The sequence below is a fragment of the Amblyomma mixtum genome, chromosome 1 (genome assembly GCF_055824585.1).
Source record: "Amblyomma mixtum isolate Tamu chromosome 1, ASM5582458v1, whole genome shotgun sequence".
NCBI classification, from domain to species: Eukaryota; Metazoa; Arthropoda; class Arachnida; order Ixodida; family Ixodidae; genus Amblyomma; species Amblyomma mixtum.
Genome location: NC_143012.1, coordinates 211,863,498 through 211,889,597, shown reverse-complemented (window position 1 = coordinate 211,889,597; position 26,100 = coordinate 211,863,498). Strand labels below are relative to the sequence as shown.

Genomic DNA, 26,100 nt, shown 5'->3' with positions numbered 1-26,100 from the left:
CGGCGTGAGACCCCTGTCCTACATATAAACGATGCTGCTTCGTCAGACGTTCAGCGGAAGCAAAAGGCTTTTGGAGCATTGTGTGGTGCTTTCACACGACTTCGTTGTTCTGGCCAGCTTACCGTGAGCAGTTTATGCAGGTGCCGTTATCTGATTGGCAATGTAGAAAGAAAAAAAATTTAGGGCAATTGTTGAAAGAGTCAATGTCCCTGTCCGCAGTGGGCAATGACAATGAGCTGAATGCGTCGCGTCTGGGTAGAACCGCAGAAACGGCCCATCAAAGCCAAGACTGCTGCAGCGCGCTGCATAACTGAAGGACGTGAGTGGTGGTGGTGAAAAACATTTATAATGCAATAAATATTTACAGAGAGGTGATTGGGGTAGGCCCTATTGGCCCTTTCCCCTAACAATACTAGGTGGAGCCCCTATTCCGGGGCCCCATTGGCAAGCAACGCCGCCCGCGTCCGGTGAACCAAGGCCTTTTGGGTCTTTAGGTCCTGACAGCCGAGCAGGGCCGCCTCCCAGTCCTCTCTGGTGGGGTTGGGGTTGGGGGGGATAGATGGGTTTGACTGACACGCCCAAACCATGTGGAAGGTGTCAGCCACCTCCCCACAGAACTGGCACGCGCCATCAAAGGATGTATTGAAATGTTTAAGCACCGCCGGGCACAGTACAGTGTTAGTAAGAATTTTGATGAGGAGGCGCTCGTCAGCGCGATCCAGACCCTTACAAGGGGCCGGGTAGCGCCGGTGCTCCTCCTTGTAGTAATCGGTGATTTGTTTGAATGTAATGGCCAGATTGTCTGATTGGGAGTACCCTTCCAAGGACAGGGAGATAGCCCGGGGAGAGAGTGCGCGGGCGGCCTGATCGGCCTGTTCGTTTCCCTGGAGTCCCTGGTGACCCATACACGACAAATCACGCAGAAGAACCATCTCGCAAAAAGAACTTGATTGAGAAAAACTCGGCAGCGCAGAAACATGTTTTCGTATTCCTACACGTAAGCAGCCTTAAGTGTCCCTACCGAATTTTCTGCTTAATCTCTTTCGGAGCACATTCGCCCTCCCCGTGCCCTCGTTTTTTCTACCCTTAATTGCAACATCTGTAATTTCCACGCTCACCATTAAATTATTCACTAACGCCTCTGTAATAACTCGAATATACCTTTCTAAGACATGTGTACGTTCACTAGACGCGCGCCATCTTCTAGACCATCGCAGTACATTCCGCGTTGGAGTTTCAGTGGGTGCCGCAATATGGAGCTGTGACTGCACGCCGTGCACGAAGGAACTTCACCGGAAACCTACTTCGCTACTCACTTAATTGGGATATCTAATTTACACGCTCGTAATGCATGCCTCAGTGCATATCTCGAAGATAAGTTTCTTAGACAGCTATGCATTCACTAGACGCGCCTTCATTCACTTCCAAGAGTCGAACACGCACAGAAAAAAAAAAAACAGTCGTCGTGGAGGGGAATAGTCCCTGTCTCTCATACCGGAGCCCCGGTTCGATTCCCACCTACACCACCGTTTTATTCTGTTTTTTATTCGGTGAGATCGCTTCAAGGTGATATCTACGAAGTAACATGACCTTCAAGGTTTGTAGGCGAGAAGTGGAGCTTTCGCTATAAAATATAGTCAAGAAGGGTTTTCTGGCGGGCTAGTTGGTGGTTGTCGTTAATGATTAAACTGCGCGAAAAAAATGGCTGAGGCTTAGCTTAGGTTAAGCCTAGTCAGATGCGAAGCATATTGTCGCCGAGTTGCATATCGAGCACGCCGCTTGGCTAGACGTTCTTCACGCTCATCATCAGTCTGTAGCACGCCGCAACTTTTGCTTCTCATTCCAACGAGCAGCCCTGTCTCCAGGAGGCATCTCTATCCCTTGTACGCCTAGCAGAGGCAGGCGCACCCCCTTGTATACCGCCGCTCCAGCATCACGTGTTCACTACAGCGCACCTAGCGACAGAAGCAGGAAACACATTGGTCGCGACGCCTCGCGCGACGGCGCGAGCTGGGGCAATACCTCCTAGAAAGACTTCTAGTAGGTATTGGCTGGGCCCCCGTTTCTCATCTGCTGTGACGTCACGCACCACGTGGTCATCCTTGGTCACGACGCCTCGCGCGACAGCGCGAGTTGGGCCCCCGTTTTTCATCTGCTGACGTCACGCATCACGTGGTATGACATGGAGGTCACGAAAGGTCAATGGTAACGACACCGCCGCGCTCGAGACGCTAGGTTGGGCTATTTTAGTATGCTTCGCATAAAAACACGGACACAGATAAAAAACACTTACACACATAGAGCGCAGAACTTCGAACTTTTATCCGAAAAACGCTCCGAGCATTACCTTTTATACGCTCTAAACAACCACCACACGACACACCCGGGATCCAAGTTGGTTAAAAGAGCGATTGTTCACCTTGCCTGCCGTTCGACCCTAGAAAAGTCATGTGAGCACAGAATGAAATGAAATTTAAGCGCACACAAAAAACGCACACAAGAGGAGATACACACAGGACAGGCGCTATCCTGTGTGTATCTGAATGAGTTCAAATTTTAACCGTCAGATTGAGAGGTTGTATGCTGCTGGATATCAGCCGCAACTGAAAGCTTGTGTTTGTTAAAGTCTGCTACAGAGGATGAAGAATACGAACCGCCAAGCGAACGAAGTCTGAAAACCAGTGTGTGTCCTGCCTTACCTGCACCGAGTGTCTCACAATATAAAGAAAGTTGCAGGAAGATACGGGTCCAACTCGTGTTTGCGGCGCCGTGTAAGCCCGCTAAACTGTATGCAATCATGAACCGAGATGATAGACAGCAAAGATGCATTCAAATCACAGCCTTGAGTACACTGAGTGTGCCAGAGCAGTTATTTATCAGGAGCCAATATCCTGTGGAAAGATGTACATCGGTCAGACTGGGCGATGATTTAATGAGAGGGCGGCTGAACATGTTCGCAATCTTTCTACCAGCTCAGGAGGAAATTTAGCTTTACATTATAAGAAGCGCGAAAAAACTAATTGTCACCCGTTTCTCGAAAGCACAGAGTTCCTCGCTACGGCTAGAACCAAAATGGAAAGGGAGATAATTGAGGCCTTCCTAATCGCAAAGAAATCGAAGAATTGGGGGAGCACATCGTCCATTAAGCTTTCTGATAAAAAAATCCCGTTTTTAGAAAGGAACACTTTAAACCATCCATTTTAAACCCGCACCTGTACTCTTGTTAATTGTTTTTTCCATCCTTCATAGTTTTTAGCCTCTTTTTGCCTTTTCTTTGCTCGCGTCGCCTTTACCTTTGTTTATTATTGTCTCCATCTTTCACTCTCAGTTTCACAGTTTTAGCCTCGTTGTTTTTTTCTTATTTCTTAGTTTTTTTCAGCTTACGTTTTTTTAGTGGCTTTGCACCTTCATCGTTTACTGTTATCACTGTTGGTTCCACGTCTCATCCCATTTTGCTGAGTAAGTTTCGCTAGTAATACAGCGTTTTGTTGATGCCCTCATTCGTGATACTGGTATTATTTTCACTTTCAGGATCTTAATGTTCTGTTCCTTTTATCCTTTTATCAAGGTTTCAATGGTGCGTAAGCTTGCACACACTGATGTAGTTTAGATTGGCACTCTGGCGGGTCCGCGCTTCATGTACACGTAACTGTCATTACTTATCTGTTTTCATCCCGGCTGTGTCATGTGGTGGTTGTTTAGAGCATATAAAAGGTAATGCTAGAAGGTTGGTTTGGTTTATGGGGTTTTAACGTCCCAAAGCGACTAAGGCTATGAGGAAGGCCGTAGTGGAGGGCTCCGTAAATTTCGACCACCTGGGGTTCTTTAACGTGCACTGGCATCGCACAGTACACGGGCCTCTAGAATATCTCCTCCAAAGAAATTCAACCGCCGCGGCCGGGATCGAACCCGCGTCTTTCGGGTCAGCAGCCAAGCACCATAACCGCTGAGCCACCGCGGCGGCAACGGTAATGCTCGAAGCATTTTTCGAATAAAAATTGGAAGTTCTGCGCTCTAAGTGTGTTTCTGTCTCTGTCCTTGTTTTTCTCGCGCAGTTTAATCATGAACGAAAATATCGGCCACCTTGGCAAGCACTTTCCCAGAACTCACCTGGATTCATTGAAAATTACAGACTACACAACATATTTAAATAATGCAGGAGCCCTCTGAAAACTAATGACGCAAAAGAACGGAAACAAATTAAAGGTCCCTGTGCATCCTTCTTGGGTTCTGCTCGATTTCACAGCGCTTTTTTCAAAGGAGAAACTTGTGAGGCGTAGACCAATGGCTCGCCGGCTTAGTTTGTAGTTACTGCTGCTGGCCATATTTCCTCAGGTCGAATAAGAGTGGTTAGGGCTTTATAGTGTGAATGCGACCTGGAGAATAATAAACACGCTGGAATTACGATAAAATGAAGAGTTTGTGTGAGAAATGTCAACGAGCAATAGCTTCTTTCTCTGCAATTATAAGCCATACGTCCTCGGGAAATCTGGCTGGCTAAGACGGCAGGCAGGAATCGAATTCGAGAGGCACATACGAGACGTCTAAGACATTAGGCAGAAATCGAAGCCGAATGATACATACGGAAGGTTGTATTACAAATGCAAATCCTAAGGAAACCTGTTTTTTTTTTTTAGTCTGCTGGAGGCACGGCTGGCACCAATTTGCGGCTCAAGCTACGGCTCCCGAATGTATTTAGAATATGAAGCAACAAATATGATGAACATATTTAGAATATGATTCATAACTCCTAGATGATTTCCCAATCTCCATCGTATCACGCCCGAAAGTTTACAGAATAAATTCATAATCTTACCATTCCCTGTCCGGCAAGCGCTTGTAATGTATAGAGAGGGTTATTTATGTGGATCGGGATGAGATTCTCAGTTTTGCAGTGTGCAGATACAGGCAACCATTTTCCATTACCTGTGCTAGCTTTCTTTTTTCAGGCGTTTTTAGGATCACGAAGTGAATCCGTGTAAGGATTTTCGTTTTATTGGAACCGTTTTATAATTTTCCGTAAATAAATTCATTGTTACTTTGTCTTGTTTAATATTCCCAGCTTCTTCACTGCCGTCTTTTGCGCACACTTCTTAAATCAGATTATCTTCTTAATCCGGATTCTTATGCACGGTTTCCAATGTTTCAAGGTTGGTACAATGGCTTCTGTGCAAATAAAGCGTCCGCTACTTTTAGTGCTCCTGATTTTCTTTCCTATACGAATAATTACAGCGCAAGTTCCTCCGGACAGCTATCATTTCCCTGAAAGACAATAAATAGCCAGCTGACTATCATGCGCTGGTTTTCTGAGCCCCAAAATAAAAAACCTGCCCTTGATGCAGTGAGTCATGATGTTAGCCCACAGATGCTCCTGACACCCCTCGACGGGAAAAAATAATCTACGGCGTCCTTCTCTGCTTACGGGCACACCGCGTGTGCTTGGAGCGCTGTTGGCTGTGCAAACAAGTCTGTCTTTGGCTTAGACAGGAGCCCCTGGTATGTGGGAATGGAGCATATAATTTATCAGAATCTCTAGGATAACGTTGGGCCCTATAATTTCTTGTGTCTCCGAGGGAAAGCAATCAAAGAATAGTTGCTTATGATAGCGATATAGCTGGAAAAATTTTTAGCTGGAATAAGAAATTATGGGGCGCTAAGGGGTCTGTTAGCACAGATTTATAAGATTTTACCAACATTTTTATTACGGAACTGGGTCCCGTATTTCATAGAGAATTTGAATTCTGGATAAAAACTCAAATGTTATTGAATAATCATTAGCATGAAAACAGGTACTTAGCCAATGTTTTAGGCAACAAATTTGAGCGTAGTAATTATGTTCAGCTTTTTAGCGAAAGCTAAACTAGGTTCGCAGAATCGCAATTCGGGGTGCCTGCCAAAGGCCACTTCTACGCATGCGCCTTTGCCAAGGCAACCACTACCACGGCAACGATGACACCGCTCAGACTGTCAATCAGTGCGAGCGTTGTGTGTGTATATATATATATATATATATATATATACAGCCGTCGTATACAGGTTTGACAGCCGTCGCCGTAGCTCAGAGGTAGAGCACCGGACGCGTAATTCGGAGGTCGTGGGTTCGGATCCCACCGGCGGCATGTGGTTGTTTTTTCTTCTGCTTTTCTATCAATTAGCTTTAATCGATAACATATTCAGTAATATTCTAAATTGATCAACAACACAAAAATAAATATATTAATTAAAAAAAATCCCCTGTGCCCTTTGGTTTCTGTGGCTGTTGGCTTCTGTCATATTTATAACGAGCCCCTCATTCCCCTTCCCTTGTTTGCTTAATTGCTTAGCGAGGGCCTCGGTTCTGGCAGCCTTGATGCCATAGGAAGCATAAGAGGGTTCTCACCCAGCTTCCACCCTCGCAGTTCGATGACGTTCTACGTCACACCTGCGGTAACTCAGGACGTTCTACGTCCGCCGCTTATGAACGTGGGTGGCGCTGATGAACACTCTCAAGGTTAGGTTACTTGTAAACATAAATACCCGCGAAAGCAGAAGGTTTGACAGCCGTCGCCGTAGCTCAGAGGTAGAGCACCGGACGCGTAATTCGGAGGTCGTGGGTTCGGATCCCACCGGCGGCATGTGGTTGTTTTTTCTTCTGCTTTTCTATCAATTAGCTTTAATCGATAACATATTCAGTAATATTCTAAATTGATCAACACCACAAAAATAAATATATTAATTAAAAAAAAATCCCCTGTGCCCTTTGGTTTCTGTGGCTGTTGGCTTCTGTCATATTTATAACGAGCCCCTCATTCCCCTTCCCTTGTTTGCTTAATTGCTTAGCGAGGGCCTCGGTTCTGGCAGCCTTGATGCCATAGGAAGCATAAGAGGGTTCTCACCCAGCTTCCACCCTCGCAGTTCGATGACGTTCTACGTCACACCTGCGGCAACTCAGGACGTTCTACGTCCGCCGCTTATGAACGTGGGTGGCGCTGATGAACACTCTCAAGGTTAGGTTACTTGTAAACATAAATACCCGCGAAAGCAGAAGGTTTGACAGCCGTCGCCGTAGCTCAGAGGTAGAGCACCGGACGCGTAATTCGGAGGTCGTGGGTTCGGATCCCACCGGCGGCATGTGGTTGTTTTTTCTTCTGCTTTTCTATCAATTAGCTTTAATCGATAACATATTCAGTAATATTCTAAATTGATCAACACCACAAAAATAAATATATTAATTAAAAAAAATCCCCTGTGCCCTTTGGTTTCTGTGGCTGTTGGCTTCTGTCATATTTATAACGAGCCCCTCATTCCCCTTCCCTTGTTTGCTTAATTGCTTAGCGAGGGCCTCGGTTCTGGCAGCCTTGATGCCATAGGAAGCATAAGAGGGTTCTCACCCAGCTTCCACCCTCGCAGTTCGATGACGTTCTACGTCACACCTGCGGTAACTCAGGACGTTCTACGTCCGCCGCTTATGAACGTGGGTGGCGCTGATGAACACTCTCAAGGTTAGGTTACTTGTAAACATAAATACCCGCGAAAGCAGAAGGTTTGACAGCCGTCGCCGTAACTCAGAGGTAGAGCACCGGACGCGTAATTCGGAGGTCGTGGGTTCGGATCCCACCGGCGGCATGTGGTTGTTTTTTCTTCTGCTTTTCTATCAATTAGCTTTAATCGATAACATATTCAGTAATATTCTAAATTGATCAACACCACAAAAATAAATATATTAATTAAAAAAAAATCCCCTGTGCCCTTTGGTTTCTGTGGCTGTTGGCTTCTGTCATATTTATAACGAGCCCCTCATTCCCCTTCCCTTGTTTGCTTAATTGCTTAGCGAGGGCCTCGGTTCTGGCAGCCTTGATGCCATAGGAAGCATAAGAGGGTTCTCACCCAGCTTCCACCCTCGCAGTTCGATGACGTTCTACGTCACACCTGCGGTAACTCAGGACGTTCTACGTCCGCCGCTTATGAACGTGGGTGGCGCTGATGAACACTCTCAAGGTTAGGTTACTTGTAAACATAAATACCCGCGAAAGCAGAAGGTTTGACAGCCGTCGCCGTAGCTCAGAGGTAGAGCACCGGACGCGTAATTCGGAGGTCGTGGGTTCGGATCCCACCGGCGGCATGTGGTTGTTTTTTCTTCTGCTTTTCTATCAATTAGCTTTAATCGATAACATATTCAGTAATATTCTAAATTGATCAACACCACAAAAATAAATATATTAATTAAAAAAAAATCCCCTGTGCCCTTTGGTTTCTGTGGCTGTTGGCTTCTGTCATATTTATAACGAGCCCCTCATTCCCCTTCCCTTGTTTGCTTAATTGCTTAGCGAGGGCCTCGGTTCTGGCAGCCTTGATGCCATAGGAAGCATAAGAGGGTTCTCACCCAGCTTCCACCCTCGCAGTTCGATGACGTTCTACGTCACACCTGCGGTAACTCAGGACGTTCTACGTCCGCCGCTTATGAACGTGGGTGGCGCTGATGAACACTCTCAAGGTTAGGTTACTTGTAAACATAAATACCCGCGAAAGCAGAAGGTTTGACAGCCGTCGCCGTAGCTCAGAGGTAGAGCACCGGACGCGTAATTCGGAGGTCGTGGGTTCGGATCCCACCGGCGGCATGTGGTTGTTTTTTCTTCTGCTTTTCTATCAATTAGCTTTAATCGATAACATATTCAGTAATATTCTAAATTGATCAACACCACAAAAATAAATATATTAATTAAAAAAAAAATCCCCTGTGCCCTTTGGTTTCTGTGGCTGTTGGCTTCTGTCATATTTATAACGAGCCCCTCATTCCCCTTCCCTTGTTTGCTTAATTGCTTAGCGAGGGCCTCGGTTCTGGCAGCCTTGATGCCATAGGAAGCATAAGAGGGTTCTCACCCAGCTTCCACCCTCGCAGTTCGATGACGTTCTACGTCACACCTGCGGTAACTCAGGACGTTCTACGTCCGCCGCTTATGAACGTGGGTGGCGCTGATGAACACTCTCAAGGTTAAGTTACTTGTAAACATAAATACCCGCGAAAGCAGAAGGTTTGACAGCCGTCGCCGTAGCTCAGAGGTAGAGCACCGGACGCGTAATTCGGAGGTCGTGGGTTCGGATCCCACCGGCGGCATGTGGTTGTTTTTTCTTCTGCTTTTCTATCAATTAGCTTTAATCGATAACATATTCAGTAATATTCTAAATTGATCAACACCACAAAAATAAATATATTAATTAAAAAAAAAATCCCCTGTGCCCTTTGGTTTCTGTGGCTGTTGGCTTCTGTCATATATATATATATATATATATATATATATATATATACAGTCTAGCCCGGTTATAACGAAGTCGGCGGGAATCGGAAATCACTTCGCTATATCCGCTATTTCGCTATATGCGGACTACGAAAAAAAAAATGCAAACATCGGCATACCGATTGATTGCCGCTGAAAGAAGTCGTCCAGCGTGCCCTGAACACGTTTCGCGAGTGCGGACTTCGCTGAGGCGAAGCGGTCACGAAATATAAAAAGAAGCGGAACAAGACAGGAAACCGTGATGGCGTCAATGCGGGCGTCAATGCGGGCAGAAAACAATTGACAATAGAGTCACGCGCGATCTCAGTAGCGTTCGCCGTGCTCCCAACCTGGAACAGTGCGACACTGCGCTCAGTTGTCCGTTCACCAGCTAGATCAAGTCGAATAACTCTGTCCTTATAAACAGCATACAACGATCCGCGATAACGATAAAAATGAGCCACGCTTCCAACATGCACAATGCTGCCGCGCTTTCTCCCTGCCTTGCGCACCGCGGCACCGACATAAAACAAAGCGCGCGCTGCCACACCTCCTGCAGACTGCAGTCCAGCCGTGGCGCCGACTCCCTGGGAGAAATAGAGAACCGCGATTGGCCAAGACGGCCGCTCTCTGCAACGTCATCGAAAAAAAAAAATCGTCTCTGTTCTTTTTTACATTTTTCTCCTGCGCGGCGTGCTCTACCGCTCTACGCCGTGACGCCGTTCAAGGACGGCGCAACACGAGACCGGCGTGTCATGCGATGCAGTGAAGCAACCTTTCGCTCCGCAGGAGAGCAGACGACGCCACAAAAGGACGCCGTCAGCCGAATTTCGCTCTTATTTTCGCGGAAAAAAACGCCTCAAGGACGCAAAAATGTGTTGATTGGCAGATTGTGTTTCGGTTGGTATTAAATCTCTTCGTTATATCCGCTGACGCGCTCTTATTTACTTCGTTAAAACCGGACCCAAAATGTATTGAAAATGCAAAAATGGGAATGGGAAATTGAAATCCCTTCGTTATAACCGCTATTTCGCTATAAGTGGCTTCGTTATAAACGGGCTAGACTGTATATATAAGGGATAACAAAATCTTCAAGGCAAGTGATTAAAAATATAAGAAGTTGGGGAAGTCACATTGAAAAACTTAACAGATTTATTCAGCGTTTCGACCAGGAACCAGGGACCAGTCCCTGGTCGAAACGTTGAATAAATCTGTTAAGTTTTTCAATGTGACTTCCCCAACTTCTTATATTTTTAATTACTTGCCTTGAAGATTTTGTTATCCCTTATATATATATATATATATATATATATATATATATATATATGTACACACACAGTTAGTGTGGACGGCCAGTCTGTTCGAGCGGTGCTGTTCAGCAGGCCAGCGTTCGCCAGATCACCCGAGCTTCGTCAGCTTCGTCTTCCTTCTTTCTCTCCTTCGTGGGCGCTAGCCACTGGGGCATCAAACCCCAACTCTCTTCCTTACAATATATATATATATATATATTCGGAGGTCGTGGTTATAGGTTGTGTTATATATATATATATATATATATATATATATATATATATTCGTAATTCGGAGGTCGTGGGTTCGGATCCCAAAGGCGGCATGTGGTTGTTTTTTCTTCTGCTTTTCTAATCAATTAGCTTTAAGCGATAACATATTAAGTAATATTCTAAATTGATCAACACCACAAAATAAATATATTAATAAAAAAAATCCCCTTTGCCCCTTGGTTTCTGTGGCTGTTGGCTTCTGTCATATATACAACGAGCCCGTCATTCCCCCTCCTTGTTTGCTTAATTGCTTATCGAGGGCCTCGATTCTGGCAGCCTTGATGCCATAGGAAGCATAAGAGGGTTCTCACACAGCTTCCACCTTCTCCGTTCGATGACGTTCTACGTCACACCTGCGGTAAATCAGGACGTTCTACGTCCGCCGCTTATGAACGTGGGTGGCGCTGATGAACACTCTCAAGGTTAGGTTACTTGTAAACATAAATACCCCCGAAAGCAGAAGGTTTGACAGCCGTCACCGTAGCTCAGAGGTAGAGCACCGGACGCGTAATTCGGAGGTCGTGGGTTCGGATCCCACCGGCGGCATGTGGTTGTTTTTTTTCTGCTTTTCTAATCAATTAGCTTTAAGCGATAACATATTAAGTAATATTCTAAATTGATCAACACCACAAAATAAATATATTAATAAAAAAAATCCCCTGTGCCCCTTGGTTTCTGTGGCTGTTGGCTTCTGTCATATATATATATATATATATATATATATATATATATATATATATTGAAAACACAATAAAAGCGCGTCTAGTGAATGTACAGTTCTTAAAAATATATCTTCGAGATATGTATGAACGCTTACATGAATAATTATGCGCGTGTCAATTACAGATGTCGCAATCAAGCGAGTACCAAATTTCCTCCGTTTTGAGTAAGTTCCTCCGTCCTTGGCATGCAGTTGAAGCGCCATCATGCGGCACCCACTGGAAACCCCTCTCGAAATGTACGGCGCAGGCCCAGCAGATGGCGCAGGTGGCAGTGCGCGCACAGCCGCGTGAAAACGAGGCGAGAATGGTTAAGCGGGCGGCCAAGACGCCCGAAGAACGAGAGGAACGTCTCGCGAAGAGACGCCGCCAAGCTGCTGAACGACAATGTCGCGTGTCGCTTCCGAAATGTAAGTAGACGAAACTGCTTTCACCACGTATATAAAGATTGCACCTGCAATCTTTGCATAAGCAGCCGAAAACTGAAACCACTTTGTCATCACGGCATGTGAAATAAAATTGCAGCTAAGATTTATTATTTCAGAATATTATAATGGACATATCAATGTCTGAGGGGTCCGAATCTCATAATTTTTCGAGCATAGGAACGTTGCACATTCACTGGAAATATCGGCTTTGTACTCAGGGCTGGCACAATCATTGAACAGATGGGCGTGAGCCAGTCACAGACCACTCGTAAATGCGTGATCCCTTGGTATGATGTTCCCTGACTTGTTGATGGCCATATTAACATCTACATTAGGGCAAGAATGCGAGTGGTAACAGGTGAAGCACACCATGGACTAAATACTTCCTGTTGCAGATAGGAAGCTTGAACAGCGTAGTCAAACTTAACAGATTGCGACAGCAAAGAAGAACAACCCATCACAGCCCATCATTAAATACGCTAGCTTTTGTATAAGAGCTGTGGACCGAAATGAAACAGATTATATTGACCGACTTCTGTTTTGAAAATAATTCTCTGTGCCGAGTGTTTCAATGATCCTTGCCACTCATTTTTACGCATTAGCTTTTAGAGGCATAAGGTGACTTTTTGGGCACACTTGTGCAAGATTTGGCCGGCAGAAAAAAATAAATCGTTATCTATCCCGTTTACAATTATAATACCTAACTCACGCTTAGGCTCCCAGGTACAATTAAATTTATGCAGCTGGCCTTTATTTTTTGCAATCGGTAATTTTTTTTATAATTCTGAAAACGCAATTATGCTTCCCACTGGAGGTCAAGAAATTCCTTGTTCATGCGCTCTATTTAGGTCTCTTCGCTGTGACCCTCAAAGCCTGCACCTTCATTCCTTCAGAGGATAGACAGAGACTGCTTGTGTTATTTTCACTAACCCTTCATTTATTCATATGAGCAGAAAAATAAGAAACATCTGCTAGCGAGAGGCCACTGTTTCGTTGGTTCCTGACTACCATGAACCTTAAAGCTTATGAATCGGTTCGATGCCTTACCTGAAAGTTGTCACCTTTAATCAACTTCTCACAGACATCGATCGCCTCGCACGTGCTTTTTATAAACTGCAAGGAAAAGACATGAGTCATTTTTTAAGGAATCTGCAAATTTAGTTCACCATTATTTCAAACAGTAATCACTAATTCACTAAGTCAGAGCAACCTTATTCAGTCAAAGAGAAGGGCTTGGTTTTTCAATAACATACAAGGAATACAACGTACCCTCATTGCATTGAAATACTTTGCAGATTGTAGAGCGCCTATACGTGCTTTTAATATTTATTAGATAGTATTTCATTGCGGGCAACGGTCAGCAGTATTGAGTAAAAAAGTGAGAAAGGCATACATAAATTTATTAGAAAATTCTGCTGTGAGAAATTCAGTTCATGGTTGTTACGTGATCTTTGGTCCAATTCGCTGCCACGCTTTATTTTCAATAGGTTTGCCATGTTGCCAAATTTGCCACGCTTGACGCGAAAGTACTTCTCTGGAAAGGTTTTAAACGTGCCAACCAGTTTTTACGATGTTCGAGGTCATTGTTGCCGTTTTAGGCCTCTTATCTTGAACCTTCCCTACTTTTAAAATCAGCATGGCAATCATTAGAAATCTTGGCTCAACAATAGCGGAGAGTACTCACTACTGTTGCCAATGGTGATGCATTTTCTTTGCTTTGTGGGCACAAATTCTCCCGGCAAAGAATTACCCACTGAAAGCATCGCCTGCGTGGTTGCGTTACGTCCCCTGCGCGTGATATCTGATGGAGGTGAAGGGAAGTGGTGAGCCAGGCGCACACGCCCTTTAAAATTTGCCGAACGAGCCCTCATCAAAGAATAGTCCAACGTAGCCGCCGTACTGAACGGCTGCGACATGAGCAGGGTCCCCTACTGGAACGTAACCGAGAGTGCAAATGAGGTTCGACGTCGACCATGAGCTTGACTCCGAAGCCAACAGTAATCAACTTTGGAATAGCCCAGGGTACTTTCCGCCTTCAACATCTGCCCTGTTAAACGACCCGCAAGAATGGCTCAACCGATTTCATCTTGCATATAAATTCAACATATGGGAAGATTACATGCAGCTGCGATAAGTTTTTTTTCTTCTCAGTGGACAAGCTAAACCATGCCTAGATAACCACAAGGCCTGACTGTTCGGGACCTTTTTCAAAGCTAAGTCCTGAAGTCCTCAATATTCACTCCATGCAAACAGTGCACTGATACCACCGTAATAAATGAAGCAGCACCAAAACTTGTCGCTGTTTTCGATAAAGTACTACCTCTTCCATTGAGAACAACACCAAACGGTAGAAGAAAACAAAATCGGCTTCTTGGTAAAGTGCATAAGGACACCTCTCTTTTTAGTCTCGTTCACAACCCACCAACAGGTGTTGATGAATTAATCATTGGAGCGCATACCCGCAACCTCAGAAATACAGACCGTTCCAAACGTTTCTGAAGTGCAATGGATTTCTTCGCAACTAAAGGCGATAAGCTATGAGTGGCCATCCACGAGGTTGCCCATAGAGTGTATAATCAGCAGCTACCATCATCTACTAGGCCAATGCTGAGACACTAATTAACTTCGTGCGTGATGACGCGTCACAAGCACTTAACATGCTGACAACGTGCAAACATTGCGCAAGGTATCGAGACCTGAGACCATAAGCTGTGCACCACTTCATACAGTACGGGCAACGCTGAGAAGTGTACAAAAGGAGTCCGCATGAAAAATAGAGACGTGTTAGTTACTCCGCTCTTGTTCTGTGGAGGAATGATTTAACGCAGGAGAAAGCGACAGCGATTCGTCAGCAATAAAGGCGCGTTTAATCAAGCCCATGACCAATATCTAAATGTCACCGGACAGCATGAAGAGCTCTAATTTTACCTTGCATGTTACGCTCACTTTCACTCATTCTTCACGCAGTGAACTTTGTCAGCCCAATTTTCAGACTGTGTACTTCATCATTTATTACGTTACTTCATTACTTCATACTTACTTCATAAATAAATAAATAAATAGATTACTCGCCGATGCAGCATGATGTGCATTTAATGGCCGGCTTTCATCTCCTGCCATTTTTATTTCTTTTATTGCATCTTCTTTGCAACGCTCTCCTTGCTTTTTTGTCCTTTCCAATTCCCTTCCACATGCTGAGTAGAATGCCAGTGATTTTTAAACGGGAACAAAATTCTCTGTTTTTCATTAAAGAGTTTCTCTCTTTCTCTCAGGACCAATGCAGTATGCAATTGGTCTGCAGGCTGAGCATTTATTATGTTTGCTCACAAGAAGTAACGTACTACTTGTTGATCGCGGATGCAGATAGCGCAGCGCAAATCGGAATATTGGCTGACCTATTACGTTTCTTTGGTGCTTGCCAAGCTGCGTCAAAAGTATTTCCATATCGACCTGCTCTCTTTCATCAGTTAGAGACCAAAAGAAAGATCTTCCAAGAAAAGGAAAAATAAGCCGAGGCATGTTCAGAAATGAAAGACAAAAGAAGGTGGGCGTAGTACAAGGGGAAGATGATGAAAGCGGAAAAAATTTAATTACATGCAAGAGCTCATGTGGAACAGGCGGAGAAAATTCTAGTCGTTAGCAATACAAAGCAGGAAGCGTATTTTACGCCTGTTGAGTGGGCCTCGACACCTTCGACAACCGCTCTAATCCCTTGGTTACGGAATACCCCCGACCTCACGGCGCGAGCCCCAAGCCGATGCTTCCCAGTACGTGCAGCGACGACCTACTTGTTTCCGACCTCCGTCAGCTCTATGATGTCTCCGAAAGACATGGCTTGCTTTGGTTTAGGTTTATGGGGTTTAACGTCCCAAAGCGACTAAGGCTATGAGAGACGCCGTAGTGGAGGGCTCCGGAAATTTCGACCACCTGGGGCTCTTTAACGTGCACTGACATCGCACTGTACACGGGCCTCTAGAATTTCTCCTCCAAAGAAATTCTAGCCACCGCGGCCGGCATCGAACCCGCGTCTTTTGGGACAGCAGCCGAGCACCATAACCACTGAGCCACCGCGGCGGCTCAGTGGTTATGGTTTTCGGCTGCTGGAAAGACAGGGGCCGTTTATCTCTCAGAAGGGACAGACCTCATTTCATCTTTGCGCAGTCTCTGTCATCACCCCATAATGCACCTCTCTCTAATCTTCGACTGGCACATCGCGTCAGTGCCTGGAACACCTGCCTCCACGTATGCAAGAGTCTTTAGCACTGTGGGTGTACTGCATTAGGACTTATTTATTATATTAATGTCAAATTTTCATTTCTGTTTTATTTTTGTTATGTATGCTTGTGCGTTGCAAGCACCCTCTGCAACACTGCCGACCTCGAGCTTCCTCCCGCAACGGGCGAGACCTAGGAAATTAAATGCACGAAAAACAGTTGAAAACACCCGCTTTTCTTTGCGTGATCTGTTCGTTTGCAATACTGCTACAAGGACTTTCCTTGCCATCAAACCGTTGCAAAACTAAAGATACTCTCTGGCCTGAGATTTGAGCTTTTTTAGTACGTTATCATGTATAGTGGCCATTCCCCGCATTCAGTAATTGTGTGTTTATCTCAAACCTGTCCCTGGCTGCTGGCCCACCTTCTACGGTGGGCAGGTGACAACTTCCTCACCGGTTTGTGGGCAACCTGTGAGGTGTATAATAAATATATGCACGTCGCTGATTGTGATGACTATGTCTTGTGTGGTTTAACGTCCCAAAGCGACTGAGGCTTTCTGGACGCCGTACTGGAAGGTTCCGGGCAATTCCAACCATCTGAGGTTCTTTACGCGCAGTGACATTGCACAGTACACGGATCTGCGACACAAGGCCACGTGACTTAGGTGGCCGGTGACCCAAAGCAGGTGGCTCACCTTCTACAAAGAGGACTCTCCAGGATATACACTTCAGCGTAGCAATGACTATTGATAGAAATGACGAAGCTTACTTTCTTAGCGCACATATTTGCCTTTCAACCTCTTTTCAATCATTTTTCGAAACCTTTTGACCCTATGATTAATTCTTATTTCATGTTGAAATTAAATCTGACATTGAAGAATTCAATTTCAGTAACTTAGTTCTCTAATTTTGCACGTGGCAGCGCTGGTGGCTCAGGTCGAGCTAGTCGGCAAGCCCGTGTAATTCCCTTTTCATCCTTCTTTCAGTCGCAACAACAACAAACCTTAACCAGGTGATAACAAAGCCTTCGCTTGCGTAAGCAGGCTTAGCTGAGCTAAGTCCCTGCCATTTTTTTTCTTGCGAAAGCATTACTTGGCTTTTCGGCATGTTTTGTGTCCGCAAATAACGTGTCGAAAGGAGTTACGGACAACTATAAAGAGATATCGTTTAAATAGTGGCTATAATCGAAGGGGGGTGATATGAGGATGCCGGGCAAAATATTTGGTGCCAATCGGTTCATTACTTAACTAATCAAGAGCCAAAAAGCAACCAAAATTGGGCGTGGTTGGGGCGCGTGTGGCGCGAGATTTGAATCGCCGGAAGTGTCATACCACGTGACGCGCCCGCGTGGCCTACCACGTGTTGTGCAGCGTGACCGGGTGTCGGTGGAGCCAACGCAGCACTAAATTTGACCGCTCGAATAAATACTTGGGTGAACGATTGGGGGAGGGGGTGACGTTTATCGATTTCTAAATTAAGCTGATTTAGAGAATGAATTGCGAAATATTGTGAATTAATGTGATTTATTGAATTAATTGCAAATTAACTGTGAAATAATGAATTCATTTTGGATGAAGTAAATTAAATGCATATTGATTGAACTAATTGTTGATTAATTGTGTCATAATATCGCAATAAGTGTAGTAGGCGTTAATTACGTGAAATAATTGAAAATAACATTAATTAATGAATCAATTTGGAATGAGGGGTTAAGTTAATCGAATTCTAATCAATACTTAACAGATATGTAAATGTCGAGAGTAAATGGAGATGAATAAAGGTGCATTAACTCAGTAAGGCATGTTGACGGGCTAGTTGGTTTTTCATCTTAAAACTGTCCATTGTCTCCTCGTCTCTTTTTGTGTCGTGAAATCATTTGCGCCTAGGTGGGTTTTTTCCCAAGTTTTAAGATGAAGGCGCATTAAGTGAGAATTAAGGCGAATTCATACCAGCCAATGCATACATAAATTAAGGTAGATTAGTGTGAATATACTATGATTTCATGATACATTGCGGTGAATTCATCTGAATTAGACAATCAATTGTGAAAGAAGCAAAGAGGAGCAACTAGAGGCGGCGAGGAGGCGTCAGTGCTTTCGCATTACTCCAGTGCGGTTTCAGCATTGACCTTTAATATTTTTACCTCCACAGTGAGATGGCCTGAAGGGTAAGGCTTTAGCGTCAGAAGTATAGGCATGCATTTCTTCATAAAGTGGTGTACGAGGCGTCCAACGGACGTTGACACAAAAAGTGCTGGAAAATAATAAAGTGAAGTTTCAATACGCATGCTAGGTTTTGCCCGGAATTTTCAAACCACCTATAAAGCGAGTATAAAGCGATTAGCTATAAAAAAATTTATGCAGATGAGATTTTATGGACTGCAAAGAAGAATAGGTCCGTCATTGCGCTACCTCAAAAGCGGCGAAATTGAGCAAAACATAAAATTTTATTAAAAAAAACTTTTCTACCCTTTAAGAATTGCTTAGTTACATTACAGAAGAATAGAATTTCCTCTAGAGGTCTATAAAAAAGTGTTGAAGAGACTCATTTTGGTGCTCATGATTCGTAAAAACACTCCAGTCATTGAAACTGACGTGCTCATCTGGTGTCGATGGTATAAATTCAGAAGCACTAAAGACACGCACAAAATTAAAAGTCTGATCTTAAGTTCAATCTCTGGATTGCTCGTGTGATCAGGTACGGTTTGACAGCACCGGAATGTTGGAAGACAATTCAAGTCAGCAAAGATTCTCTTACTAATTGCATACAATAAGTTGTTTGAAAGGAATAGAACGCGCTGTTTAATCTCATACCATCAGTTCTATCTGCCGGTCAATGTTTCTTTATCGTCAGAAGCAAGAATTCTGAAGAAAAGCAACATTCTGGCTACACGTAGTAAATTAGTTGCTATTTATATACTATTTTACGGCCTGAGTCGAACCATTCTGAGTCAACCTATGTTTTTCGGATTGGATAACGACTGCTATAATTGTAGAGTAAGAAAAAAAAAACTTCGGAAATGACGCCGCACACTGAGCTGACATGAGTGCTAAGTAAAAGGTTAGGTTAGCTTTAGCGGAGTTTAACGTCCCAAAGCGACTGAGGCTATGATGAAAGCCGTAGTGAAGGGCACAGGATAATTTAGACCATCTGGGGTTTTTTAACGTGCACTGACCTCGCACAGTACATGGCCAACTAGCATTGCGCAATCGTCGAAATGCTACCCCCGTGGCCGGGATCGAATCCGTTTCTTTCGGGTCAGCAGCCGAGTGTCATAACCCCTGAGCCATCGTGGCGGCCAAAATAGACGGAAATAAACTTTGTAGAGTGCGTATCTAGGTGAGTTGTTTGCCCGCGGAGCTTCACTCTCTAAACAGATTTCTTTCTTTTAGAAATTGCTGGCGCCGTCCACTTTTTCCTTGCTGTGGACTTTCTTTTCCGTAGTTTCTCCACTTTACATTCGGACCCAAAAGCCATGTGTCGCACTTTAGCACTGTAATAAAATCAAGCATGAAAAAAGATGTACACATGCTCGAATCAGTTCAACGAAAAGCGGTTCGCTTTATCTAGCAGGGATACCGGCGCACTGACTCTCCCACGGAGCTGCTTTCCCGAGCAGGCTTCGACACATTATCAAGTCGCGTAACACTTCATAGACTCAAGTTTTTATATCAATTAACTCATAATGCATTCAACATGGATCCTGCTACTTACATTAGTTTTAACCGTTCTAGAGACACACGTCACAAGCATCATGATTTTACGATTAATGAATACTTTTGTGCTAACAACAAATATTATTTTTCTTTCTTTCCCCAAGCAGTAAGGGAATGGAACGCCCTAGATAAGTCTATAACTGCGCAGCATTCCTTAGAAAAATTCATGGAGCTTGCAGCCTCATCAGTTTTGTCATCAAGCCAGATTTGATGACCATCCATAGTCTCTATTGGTCTTATGTTGCTTTTTTTTGGCTCACTCGATCATTTACCAAGTGTATGATTGTATTAATGAATACTTTGAGACGTGTTTGAACACATGTTTTGAAGGCCAGAGTTGGCTTTCTTCTGTCTTCTGTTTTTCATTCGATGTGATTCCGCATATGAATGCTGATTTCTTGTCTTTTAAACCTGATGGCTGGCTTTTGTATTATTGTGTTGTTAACTTGCATCTTTGTTATTTATAAATCAACTCCTGTAACAGTCCCAATAAGGGACTAACAGTATGTTCAAATAAAAAAAATTAAAATAAAGTTTGCTCTTAAAGCTCTGGCGTATGCACCCCTTACCTTTAAGCAACAACATGCATACGGACCATTAGAGGGAGACGGGGATCTTTAAATGAACATTTTTATTACTAAAGATATCATAATGAAATTAGGTTCATATATGTGTTTTTTCTCTCTGTTTTCAAAACTATATTTAGTTTCAATATATCTCTATTATTTCCCATTATATAGGAAAATAACTGAAGCCTATTTAGTTGAATTCTTGCGGGTCCTTCAGACACTTTATTTATGCATTTTTTTGGTGTCGACGAAAATTGAGCTGCAGGAAAATACCTGTCACCTGGAGATATGCTAATTATACGGTTGTTCAAGTACATCATAAAAAAATGTTAAATTTTCTCCAAACTCTATGATTATGAATTATAGCTAAGTAACGGTATGGTTCACAAAACTTGAAATTTTTGATGCAACCAAGCGAAAACTGCGTCGCTCAAAGTTTATTTATTTCTGAATTCAATGGTATAAGATTAATTGAAATTGAAACCTAGAAACATAATAAAATCTTCTGTGAGGCTAGTAGCTTTGACAGAAAGCACGAAGCTAAGAAAATAGCATCTGAAGAGCGCGCGCCAGCCATTGGGAGGTTGTTGTGGAGGCCTCAAAAAATAGCGGAATGCGGATGTTCCAAAATTATTTCGCAGTAGTGAGTAATACCAGGTAGTGGCGAAGGGGCCCAGCTTTGAAACAAAACCAAGTTGGCGACCATCGAGGATGCGGTCGTGGAGAGCGACGGGCGTTAATCCTTTACTCTGAAATCGCAATTTACGAGCTTCTAAACATAGAAGTAATTTAGCTGTTGGACGACAAATTTATTCCTTGCATAATTTTAGGCAGGAAATCTCGAATGTATTGATCCCGAATATACCATTTTTGTAAAATCTAAATTTTCGCATTTTTGATCATTTCAGTACCCAATAGTCTCCACGTCTTTCGCTTATTTTAGGTGTTAATCGCGGCACGGTACTTGAGCTAGTTTTCGTCTGGTATTAAAATGATGATTTGGTTGCAAATATTCTTGTTAATTTTTCATATTCCTATAATTGTACGTTTTTCTGCCAGTAATTCAACTGACGTCGAAATTTCTTACGCCACTTCACACAAATGAAACTTCTGTTTCTTTGCACCGCACATATTCCTGAATTCTTTCAATAGGCCTCATAACCTTGTAAATCGAAAGCACTTCCCTTGCAGCGTTTGGCAACTCTACCGCAATCGAAAACAAACGTCGCATAATACCAACAGCACTTATGGGTCTCTCCCGCCTAAAGCACTATTTACAGCTGCACTAAAAATGCATTAGTGTAAGAATTCTTTCCTCGTATGAAAAGTGTTACTATCACCGCCAACAGTGTAACCTCATTTTAACGCTAGAAATTATACAATCTGAGTAAAAATCTCATAAGCATGGGGTTCAATTTGTTAACCCTTAACTTTTTTTTTCAGTACAGTTCATGATATAAAATTCTTGAAGTATTAGGTGCCCTCAAAATTTATAAAGAAAGACGCAGAAAAGATCAATTCGATGGTTACATTTCACTCAAGCACGCAAGCGGGGTCTTTAGGAGAACTTTGTGGCACGCTATATATATATATATATATATATATATATATATATATATGCTTAATGCTGTATATATATGCTATAGAGGGTGTTTCACCTAAGACTTTCTGCAATTTTTAAAAATAAGATATTTGAGTTAGATGCGCGCTTTTTCTGGCATAGCATTGTCAGCGGTGTAATACATGATAATGCAGCTAAGACGTGCTAACTAGCAGGCTTGTTAACCAACATTTAATAGGTAACTTTTAAACTATTACCGTTGGGCTCCCTATTTATTGAGAGGCATGTAGCACACCGTAAGTAATGTCCATATCCGTTTTTAGAATTTCAAGAAAGCGATTATCCTCGGCGCTGTGGCCCAACAAATTTTGGCTATCTCGACGAATTAAGTTCACCGGAGAGGTTGCTTTGCCTGCAAGCTTCTGGATCCGCATGTATTTTGGCGCAATGTAGGCGAAATTTGTTGGGCCACAGCGCTGAGGATAATCGCGTTCTCGAAATTCTAAAAACGGATATGGACATTACTTACGGTGGGCTACATGCCTCTGAATAATTAAGGAGCCCAACGGTAATAGTTTAAAAGTTAGCTATTAAATATTGGCTAACAAGCCTACTAGTTAGCACGTCTTAGCTGCATTATGATGTACTACACCACTGAAAATGCTATTCCAGAAAAAGCGCGCATCTAATTCAAATAGCTTATTTTTAAAAATTGCAGAAATTCTTAGGTGAAACATCCTGTATATATATGCTTAATGGCATATAATTTATTTTGCTTTAAGCTCCAAAGCTCGGTTTCCTTTCAAAATTTCAAGGCAAACAATGATAGTCCAACCATTCCAAGCCATCTGCCTGTGCAATTCAGTGCATGCGCGGAGTTCAGCACCACTTTACATTAAATTAACGCTGATTTTTCATCCACTCACCATCTTTAGGATTAGAGTCACAGGAGTCTACGAAAGCTCCGGCGGCGAGAACCACGAACCATATACAACAGCTACGAGCGTATGTCATGTTTCTGCAAGGTCCCGATGATGTGCAAAATTCGAGCTCCCAGCATCGAGGATATGCAGCAGGTGAGTCCGTATTTACAGGCAGAGTATGAACAGGCGGGCTTCTTTCCAGCGACTGCTGACCCTAGAGCGCTGCGGACACAATTAATCTTGACAGTGTTGTGTTTCTACCCCCCCCCCCCCCTAACTCTCTTTGTGTGTTCCCGTCACACCTGTCTCCACTTAGGCCATGTCCACATGCAGTGCGTGATTCTGTGAAAGGGGTCTTTTTTCATGCACGCGCTCCCATGAAACCTCATGACAGGTGGAACCGAACACGAGGGACGTATTCAACTTTTAGATTCCTGGTACCACCACTTCTGCCTAACTGCCACGACGTGTTTTCCGGAGTTCCCCTTAGTCGGCACCGAACGCAGCAGTATTGACCCTGCGACTTTGTGTGTGCATCTGTCAGGGTAACAATGACTCAAACGCCTGCTGCCACCTGCGGAGACGAGCGTCTGCCATTCAACCGCGCCTCGCTCTCTTGTCAACAGCGGGGTGACGACGCTGCAGGTGTTCGCCTCTGGGCCATTTCCTTGGAACAAGATATGGAATCCACCTGGCCGGAAACGACTAGCCCGTCAACACGCTCTTCTGGACATTTCCGAGTATCCAAGTGCCTCAGCGGATGAAGCGAGGTGACGACGCTTCAGGTGTTCGCCCTTGGCGTTTCCTCGAAACAAGATATGGAATCCACCTGGCCTGACGGGCCACTTCAGGGTATCCAGGGGCCTCAGCCGAGGAAGACGACGAAGCGGTGAACGACCTTGGAGCACCCGGACGAAGTCCCTACGATTGGTTGAAAAAGGCGGGAAGATCTCGGGAGGGTCTATTTAAAGCGCTCGACACGTTCATCGAGGAGCCATTCCCGGAGCGACTCCCTGAGCGATTCCCTCAACGTTTCCCTAAGACTTCTCAGTTATTACCTTGTTTGTCATTTTTGTAAATAATCATTTAAATATGTAAATACAGTTTTTCCTTCACTTCCCCTACTCCCCGTCTCCGGCCCTCGTTCCTTCCTCCTTCGGCACTGGGGCGGTGCTCCTGGACCCGATGCCTGGTGGGACACGCTACTAGTACGGCAAAACATATCAACTTACATTTCTTACAACAGCCTATATAGGCTGGTGCATTTCCGAAAGTACTTAAATGTCTTGCCGTTTGCTGTGAAAAAAAAGGCAGAAGAACGCATGTTCTAATCTGCTTTCGCAGCTTGCGCACGGCAATAACACTCCACATATGGGTCCAATAATCCTGAGCCTCTTGAGTGCCCGTGTGGACATGTTCTCAGCTTTCTGGCAAAAGAAAAAAGGGCATAAGGTAAGAGTTGGTAGCGGCAAATGGGATGATATTCTAACGTTATGGTGGGCACGTCAGGTATACCCCAGTAAAGTGAGAAGATGGATGTCAGAAAATACAAATGCGTGCGTACGCACGAGAAAGCTTCCCGAAATTGTGCGACGATAGTATAAAGGTTAAAAGAGGAAATAACCGATGTATAATGTGAATGTAAGTAGCAAAACGAGGATTAAAGGTTGTTAGGCAAAAACTTGCCTTTTCAATATACTGTCAGACTTTTAAATATATTGTCACTGGTGACGCTGCGCTTCTCGGTGGCGGTGAGACCACACTCTGAGCTCAGCCACTCCACGAAGAGCGCTGGCAACGCTCTAGACAGCCCAGACGAAGGAATTACTGTTGGAAGTTGACCCCCACAACGCCCACACGAACACTTGTCCCATTTAGGCGACTAATTAGAAGAGAAAAACCTCTTTGAGCTTGAAGGCAGGAGCTAAACGCGGGAATTGTGCGCGCTACAGCGAATTTCACCATGCACAGAGAATCGCCTTACAGCGATGGGAGAAAAGATACGCTAGGCAAGTTCTAGCCTTAGATGTGCTGCGCTTGTCTTTGGGCAGCATGCTGTCATGAACAGGCTGTGAGCTCTAATGGAAGATGGCTGCATATCGGTGAAGGTTATGCCGATTTCTTAAATTTTTTATTGCTACTATAGCATCGCACTGCTTTCCTTCGGGATCACTGGAAAGCGTGCGGCACATGCCAGCGCGTCTCAGACGAACGGGAACAATGTACGCTTTTGAGCACTGCGCGGCCAGCTGGCCGTAGTCAGGTTTCAACGAGCTCGTAGCGCTGGCTGACACGGTTGCGCTTATTACACGTCCTCTCGTGGGCGCTGTAGAAAGTTTGTGCTTAGGCATATTTCGTAGTTCTGGTTTGTTATTTATTATGCTGTGTGTGGTTTGCTGCTGAATGTACGAATGCCTCAGCGGCTATGGCCATAGTCGGGCAAGAAAATTGTCTTTTGCCGCAACACCTGCGAAAACTGTATTTCTCAAAAGATTAATAAAGAAAGAAAGATGAGAATAAAGCATAGAGAGCCAATCATGGCGCGCATATGGGGGCATTTTGCAGGTGTGATGGTTCCTTGGAGAAAATTTCATCGCCCTCCAAGTCATATATAAGCCTGCTTCTCTCAGTCCCTGTTATTGATGAGTGCTGTTTATCTGTTGATGACATGTGCGGCCTTCTAAGTAGGATTGCTATGTCCATTATTTCTGAAGCCACAAGACAGCAAAGTTAACAGCGATTCCAGATTAAGACAAGAGCAGCGGTCTGAAGATGGCCCAATCACCACGAAATATAACCCAGGGAAGTTTCCCGAATTTCCGCATAGAAGTTGCGCAGAGAAGATCCTTGTTTGCTGGGAAGGTGGCCACCAAAGAACGTACTGCCTACCTCTTTCGTCCTCCGCTTCGTAAGGTAAGGCTATCTACTGTGACTTAATAACCGAAATTTCGCTGCTTCGGACGTGCGGGCTTGTTTTTATGCAAGGCCTAGTCAACCCATCCTTATCCCCGATTCTCAATCATGGTTTTTTCTTTCTTTGCGAAACGTATTGCAAAGAAGAGGTTTATGGCTCCTGGCAGAGTTTTCAGACGACTATGGCCTGGTGAAAACCGCTGAAACTTGCCTTTCTGTGGACAAATTGCTCATCATGT

General features: G+C 44.2%; 1 protein-coding gene across 1 annotated transcript in view; it reads right to left on the bottom strand.

Moving 5' to 3' along the window:
• Window positions 1-23,012, bottom strand: part of LOC149370785 (uncharacterized) — a 75,328-nt gene extending 52,316 nt beyond the window's left edge. The window contains exon 1 of the mRNA XM_089584049.1: window positions 22,952-23,012. The gene's annotated coding sequence lies outside the window, so the exon portion shown is untranslated. The remainder of the gene's footprint in view (window positions 1-22,951) is intronic.
• Window positions 23,013-26,100: the final 3,088 nt, after the last annotated feature.